Raw genomic sequence first — 8,678 nt, forward strand, 5'->3', positions numbered from 1 at the left:
AGACAAAGGCTGGAAATCCAGTATGGTACAAAGTGGCTCTATGGTGAAATTGTTAAAAACATGATCTCTGGTACAAACCAAAACCCAACATTTGTTGTATTTGTGACTTTGGGCAAGTTAACTAACTTTTCTGTCTCTCAGCTTCCTCACCTAGACAATAAATTGGGGTTGATAATGGTTCCCACTTCATAAAGTTGTTGTGAGGACTAGATTGTGTGTGTGTGTGTGTGTGTGTGTGTGTGTGCACGTGCATGTGATTATATACATTTGATGTCACACTAACAGTGTCTGACATTTGGTGAGCACTGGTTGACGGTTTACATCATCCCAGGGCTGGGATTCTGGGCTTGGGAGTTACAACATCAGCCTATCTTGGCCTTTTGCCATTGGTAGTACACATAGGAGCTTAGTTAAATGGAAAAATTCATTGAGCTCCTACTGGAAGCCAGCCACTGTGCTAGGCTCTTGGCCAAGCTCTCAGTAATAAGAATAGGACTCTCTCTTTTTCCTCTTCTGCTCTTTACCTATGAACTGCTTTCCTTCCTTTGATTTTATGAAGTGGAGGTGAAGAGGAAGGAGCATAGGACTGGGAGAAATGAATTGCAATTCCTGACTATACTTTATCAATCACTGGTTGTGATTTGGGAAACCACTTTGCTTTTGAATTCTCACATTTATAAAGTGAATATAATCTAATCTTGCTTCACTGTGTTGCTATGAGAATTAAATGAGATGACATAAGCAAAATATTATAAAAATTGATACATATGCCAAAAATTTTGTTTTACTGTTAGGCTGGTACAAAAGTAATTGTGGTTTTACCATTACTTTCAGTGGCAAAAACCACAATTAATTTTTCACCAACTTAATAGAATGTCAGTGTTCTCAATTCATCTGGGCCTGTAGAGTTTTAAAATATACAATTTTTGCATTTTAATCCCAAGATTGTTGAGTGTACTTGGAAGGGGACCAAAAGGAACCATAATTAAAAAAAAATTCTAGTCAATTTTGATGATCAGCCAGATTTGAGAACCATTGAACTATTATGTGCTATGAAACAGGAATTATGCCTTATTCAACTTTGTATTCTCACTGGTTAACATAGTTTAGTATCTAGTATAATCCAGTAATGGGATGGCTGGGTCAAATTGTATTTCTAGTTCTAGATCCTTGAGGAATCGCCACACTGTCTTCCACAATCGTTGAACTAGTTTACAGTCCCGCCAACAGTGTAAAAGTGTTCCTATTTCTCTACATCCTCTCCAGCACCTGTTGTTTCCTGACTTTTTAATAATCACCATTCTAACTGGTGTGAGATGGTATCTATTGTGGTTTTGATTTACATTTCTCTGATGGCTAGTGATGATGAGCATTTTTTCATGTATCTGTTGGCTGCATAAATGTCTTCTTTTGAGAAGTGTCTGTTCATATCTTTTGCCCACTGGGTATATACCCAAAGGATTATAAATCATGCTGCTATAAAGACACATGCACATGTATGTTTACTGCGGCACTATTCACAATAGCAAAGACTCGGAACCAACCCAAATGTCCATCAATGACAGACTGGATTAAGAAAATGTGGCACATATACACCATGGAATATTATGCAGCCATAAAAAAGGGTAAGTTCATGTCCTTTGTAGGGACATGGATGCTGAGAACCATCATTCTCAGCAAACTATTGCAAGAACAGAAAACCAAACACCACATGTTCTCGCTCATAGGTGGGAATTGAACAATGAGAACACTTGGACACAGGAAGGGGAACATCACACACTGGGGCCTGTTGTGGGGTGCAGGGAGTGGGGAGGGAGAGCATTAGGAGATATAACTAATGTAAATGAGTTAATGGGTGCAGCATACCAACATGGCACATGTATACATATGTAACAAACCTGCACATTGAGCCCATGTACCCTAGAACTTAAAGTATAATAAAAAGAAAAAAATTTTAAAAAAGCATATAGTATAATCAATGAATGCTTTTTTATTTTAAAATAAAAGGCCAAATTTTGTTACTTAGAAAAACAGAAGAAAGTACAGCACTCCAGGGGTTGCTCCACTCTCCCAAACTGCATATTTGTCCTGAACCACCTTCCTTACATTGAATTGTTGGTTTGTCCCTTAACTACCTGAGCTAATTTATACCTATGACTGTAATACTTGAGCAGATTACACTACCTTATGCTCAGAATCAGGATGAATGACAATCTTTGCCCTTTCTACTTCAAAGGTGGCTGCAAAAATCAAGGAGACAATAGATAAGAAAGTGATTTTCAGGCTACAGAATGCTATAAATATATAGGGAATTGATGTTATTAAAAAGGAATATACACTAAGTAAACATGTAGTTCTCTAAGACTCAATTATATTGTGACTGTTGAAGAGAGAAAATTCTTTTTTTTTTTTTTTAAGATGGAGTCTTGCTGTTGTCAGCCCAGGCTGAAGTGCCATGGCATGATCTTGGCTCACTGCAACTGACTCCCAGATTCCAGCAATTCTCCTGCCTCAGCCTCCCGAGTAGCTGGGATTACAGGCGCATGCCACCACACCTGGATAATTTTAGTATTTTTAGTACAGACAGGGTTTCACCATGTTGGCCAGGCTGTTCTTGAACTGCTGACCTCAGGTGATCTGCTTGCCTTGGCCTCCTACAGGTGTGAGCCGCAGTGCCCTTCCGAGAGAATATTCTTTAGTCAGATTCTTTATACTCACAGATTCAAAACTGAGTTCAGTAAAGTGATTCAGAGACATGAAATTCTTTAAAATAAAGAAACATGGGAAGTTGAAATTATAAGATGGGGCAGAGGCATACGGGCTAAGACAACCCAAGAGAGAATATAGAAAGATCACAGTATTAATATCAGGAAAGTAAAATTCAAGGCAAATGTGTTGAATAGGTCAAAAAGAAATGCTGTATAGTGATAGAGCTTGTGACTCATAATGGAATATAACTGTCACGAATAGTTATGCACCAATGAATATAGCACAAAAATATTAGAAGTAAAATCTTCAGAAAATATAAGAAAAATTTGACAGAATCAATATTGTAGTGGAAACATTTATTACAGCTTTTTGGAACTTTGGCAAATCCAGTGGATACCAAGATAAAGAGAAAGTGAATATATAATTTAGAAGATATTTTTATAGAAATAAATTGAACCCTAAAAACAGAGAATAAACTTTTGATAATTTTGGTGATTTCTGCATTTCCAAATGAGGTACTCAGTTCATCTCACTGGGACTGGTTGGACAGTGGGTGCAGCCCATGGAGGGCAAGCTGAAGCAGGGTGGGGTGTCGCCTCACCGGGGAAGTGCAAGAGGCTGGGGAATTCTCTCCTTTACCCAAGGGAAGCCATGAGGGACTGAGCCTGGGGAACCGTGCACTCTGGCCCAGGTACTGTGATTTCCCCATGGTCTTCGCAACCCACAGACCGGGGGATTCCTTCCAGTGCCTACACCACCTGGGCCCTGGGTTTCAAGCACAAAACTGGGCAACCGTTTGGGCAGACACTGAACTAGCTGCAGAAGTTTTTTTTTTTTCCCCATACCTCAGTGGCGCCTGGAACGGCAGCAAGACAACCATTCACTCCGCTGCAAAGGGGGCTGAAGCCAGGGAGCCAAGTGGTCTGGCTCGGTGGGTCCCACCCTCATGGAGCCCAGCAAACTAAGATCCACTGGTTTGAAATTCTTGCTGCCAGCACAGCAGCAGTCTGAGATTGACCTGGGACTCTCGAGCTTGGCTGGGGGAGCGGCATCCACCATTGCTGAGGTTTGAGTAGGTGGTTTTACCCTCACAGTGTAAACAAAGCCTCCAGGAAGTTTGAACTGGGTGGAGCCCACTGCAGCTCACCAAGGCCACTGTGGCCAGACTGCCTCTCTAGATTTCTCCTCTCTGGGCAGGGCATCTCTGAAAAAAGGCAACAGCCCCAGTGGGACTTATAGATAAAACCCCCATCTCCCTGGGACAGAGCTCCTGGGGGAAGGGGCAGTTGTGGGTGCAGCTTCAGCAGACTTAAACATCTCTTCCTGATGGCTCTGAAGAGAGCAGCAGACCTCCCAGTACAGTGTTTGAGCTCTGCTAAGGATCAGGCTGCCTCCTCAAGTGAGTCTTTGACCCCCATGTATCCTGACTGGGAGACACCTCCCAGTAGGGGCCAACAGGCACCTCATACAGGAGAGCTCTGGCTGGCATCTGGCAAGTGCCCCTCTGGGATGAAGCTTCTAGAGGAAAGAACAGGCAGCAATCTTTGCTGTTCTGCAGCCTCCGCTAGTGATACCCAGGCAAACAGGGTCTGGAGTGAGCCTCCAGCAAACTCTAGCAGACCTGCAACAGAGGGGCCTGACAGAAGAAAAACTAGCAAACAGAAAGGAAAAGCACATCCGCTCAGAGACCCCATCCGAAGGTCACCGACATCAAAGACCAAAGGTAGATAAATTTATGACACTGGGGAGAAACCATCACAAAAAGGCTGAAAATTCCAAAAACCAGAATGCGTCTTCTTCTCCAAAGGATCACAACTTCTTGCCAGCAAGGGAACAAAACTGGACAGAGAATGAATTTGACAAATTGACAGAAGTAGAATTCAGAAGGTGGGTAATAACAAACTCCTCCGAGCTAAAGGAGCATGTTCTAACCCAATGCAAAGAAGCTAAGAACCTGGAAAAATGGTTAGACGAATTGCTAACTAGAATAACCAGTTTAGAGAAGAACATAAATGACCTGATGGAGCTGAAAAACACGGTGCAAGAACTTTGTGAACCATACACAAGTATCAATAGCCAAATCGATCAAGAGGAAGAAAGGATATCAGAGATTGAAGATCAACTTAATGAAATAAAGCGAGAAGACAAGATTAGAGAAAAAAGAATGAAAGGAATGAACAAAGCCTCAAAGACATATGGGATTATGTGAAAAGACCAAATCGACATTTCATTGGTGTACCTGAAAGTGATGGGGAGAAGGGAACCAAGTTGTAAAACATTCTTCAGGATATTATTCAGGAGAACTTCCCCAACCTAGTGAGATAGGCAACATTCAAACTCAGAAAATACAGAGAACACCACAAAGATACTCCTTGACAAGAGCAACCCCAAGACACATAATCATCAGATTCACCAAGGTTGAAATGAAGGAAAAAAATGTTAAGGGCAGACAGAGAGAAAGGTCAGGTTACCCACAAAGGGAAGCCCATCAGACTAACAGCAGATCTCTTGGTAGAAACTCTACAAGCCAGAAGAGAGTGGGGGCCAATATTCAACATTCTTAAAGAAAAGAATTTTCAACCCGGAATTTCATATCCAGCCAAATTAAGCTTCATAAGTGAAGGAGAAATAAAATCCTTTACAGGCAAGCAAATGCTGAGAGATTTTGTCACCACCAGGCCTGCCTTACAAGAGCCCCTGAAGGAAGCACTAAACATGAAAAGGAACAACTGGTACCAGCCACTGCAAAAAGATACCAAATTGTAAAGACCATCAACACTATGAAGAAACTGCGTCAACTAATGGGCAAAATAACCAGCTAGCATCATAATGACAGGATCAAATTTACACATAACAATATTAACCTTAAATGTAAATGGGCTAAATGCCCCAATTAAAAGACACAGACTGGCAAATGGGATAAAGAGTCAAGACGCATCGGTGTGCTGTATTCAGGAGATCCTCACATGCAAAGACACACATAGGCTCAAAATAAAGGGATGGAGGAATATTTACCAAGAAAATAGAAAGCAAAAAAAGCAGGAGTTGCAATCCTAATTTCTGATAAAACAGACTTTAAACCAACAAAGATCAAAAGAGACAAAGAAGGGCATTACATAATGGTAAAGGGATCAATGCAACAAGAAGAGCTAACTATCCTAAATATATATGTACCCAATACAGGAGCACCCAGATTCATAAAGCAAGTTCTTAGAGACCTGCAAAGAGACTTAGACTCCCACACATTAATAGTGGGAGACTTTAACACCCCACTGTCAATATTAGATCAACGAGACAGAAAATTAACAAGGATATTCAGGTCTTGAAGTCAGTTGTGGACCAAGCAGACATAATAGACATCTACAGAACTCTCCACCTCAAATCAACAGAATATACATTCTTCTCAGCACCTCATTGCACTTATTCTAAAATTGACCACATAGTTGGAAGTAAAACACTCCTCAGCAAATGCAAAAGAATGAAAATCATAACAGTCTCTCAGACCACAGTGCAATCAAATTAGAGCTGAGGATTAAGAAACTCACTCAAAACTGCACAACTGCATGGAAACTGAACAACCTGCTCCTGAATGACTACTTAGTAAATAACGAAATGAAGGCAGAAATATAGATGTTCTTTGAAACCAATGAGAACAAAGACACAATGTACCAGAATTTCTGGGACACATTTAAAGCAGTGTGTAGAGGGAAAGTTGTAGCACTAACTGCCCACAAGAGAAAGCAGGAAAGATCTAAAATTGATACCTGAACATCAAAATTAAAAGAACTGGAGAACAAGAGCAAACAAAATCAAAAGCTAGCAGAAGACAAGACATAATGAAGATCAGAGCAGAACTGAAGGAGATAGAGACACAAAAAACCCTTCAAAAAATCAATGAATCCAGGAGCTTTTTTTTTGAAAAGATAACAAAATAGATCACTAACCAGACTAATAAAGAAGAAAGGAGAGAAGAATAAAATAGATGCAATAAAAAATGATAAAGGGGATATCACCGCTGATCCCACAGAAATACAAACTACCATCAGAGAATACTATAAGCACCTTTATACGAATTAACTGGAAAATCTAGAAGAAATTGATAAATTCCTGCACACATACACCTTCCCAAGTCTAAACCAGGAAGAAGTCGAATCCCTGAATAGACTAATAAGTTCTGAAATTGAGACAGTAATTAATAGCCTACCAACCAAAATAAGTCCAGGACCAGATGGATTCACAGCCGAATTATACCAGAGGTACAAAGAGGAGCTGGTACCATTCCTTCTGAGACTATTCTAAAAAATAGAAAAGGAGGGAATCCTCCCTAACTCATTTTGTGAGGCCAGCATCATCCTGATACCAAAACCTGGCAGACACACACACACACACACACACACACACACACACACACACACACACACACACAAAGAAAATTTCAGGCCAATATCCCTGATGAACATTGATGCAAAAATCCTCAATAAAATACTGGCAAACTGAATCCAGCAGCACATCAAAAAGCTTATACCACAATCAAGTCAGCTTCATCCCTGGGAAGCAAGGCTGGTTCAACATAGGCAAATCAATAAACATAATCCATTACATAAACAGAACCGATGACAAAAACCACACAATTATCTCAATAGATGCAGAAAATGCCTTCGACAAAATTCAACACCCTTCATGCTAAAAACTCTCAATAAACTAGGTATTGATGGAACGTATCCCAAAATAATAGAACTATTTATGACAAACCCACAGCCAACATCATACTGAATGGGCAAAAACTGGAAGCATTCCTTTTGAAAACCGGCACAAGGATGCCCTCTCTTACCACTCCTATTCAACATAGTATTGGAAGTTCTGGCCAGGGCAATCGGGCAAGATAAAGAAATAAAGGGTATTTAAATAGGAAAAGAGGATGTTAAATGGTCTCTGTTTGCAGATGACATGACGGTATATTTAGAAAACCCCACCATCTTAGCCCCAAATCTCCTTAAGCTGATAAGCAACTTCAGCAAAGTCTCAGGATACAAAATCAATATGCAAAAATCACAAGCATTCCTATACACAAATAACAGAGAAACAGAGAGCCAAATCATGAGTGAACTCCCATTCACAACTGCTACAAAGAGAATAAAATACCTAGGAATACAACTTACAAGGGGTGTGAAGGACCTTTTCAAGGAGAACTACAAATCACTGCTCAAGGAAATAAGGGAGGACACAAACAAATGGAAAAACATTCCATGCTCATGGATAGGAAGAATCGATATTGTGAAAATGGACATACTGCCCAAAGTAATTTACAGATTCAATGCTATCCCCATCAAGCTACCTTCGACTTTCTTCACAGAATTGGAAAAAGCAACTTTAAACTTCATATGGAACCAAAAAGAGCCCACACAGTCAAGGACAGTCCTATGCAAAAAGAACAAAGCTGGAAGCATCATGCTACCTGACTTCAAACTATACTATAAGGCTATAGTAACCAAAACAGCATTGTACTGGTACCAAAACAGATACATAGACCAATGGAGCCGGAGGCCTCAGAAATAATACCACACATCTACAACCATCTGATCTTTGACAAACTTGACACAAGCAAGCAATGGGGAAAGGATTCCCTATTTAATAAATGGTGTTGGGGGCTAGGCGAGGTGGCTCATGCCTGTAATCCCAGCACTGTGGGAGGCCAAGATGGGCGGATCACCTGAGGTTGGGAGTTCAAGACCAGCCTGACCAACACAGAGAAACTCCATCTCTACTAAAAATTCAAAATTAGCTGGGCATGGTGGCACATGCCTGTAATCCTAGCTACTCGGGAAGCTGAGGCAGGAGAATAGTTTGAACCTGGAAGGCGGAGGTTGCGGTGAGCCGAGATTGAGCCATTGCACTCCAGCCTGGGCAACAAAAGCGAAATTCCATCTGAAAATAAATAAATAAATAAATAAATAAATAAATAAATAAAT

The sequence above is a fragment of the Macaca nemestrina genome, chromosome 14 (genome assembly GCF_043159975.1).
Source record: "Macaca nemestrina isolate mMacNem1 chromosome 14, mMacNem.hap1, whole genome shotgun sequence".
Classification (NCBI taxonomy): Eukaryota; Metazoa; Chordata; class Mammalia; order Primates; family Cercopithecidae; genus Macaca; species Macaca nemestrina.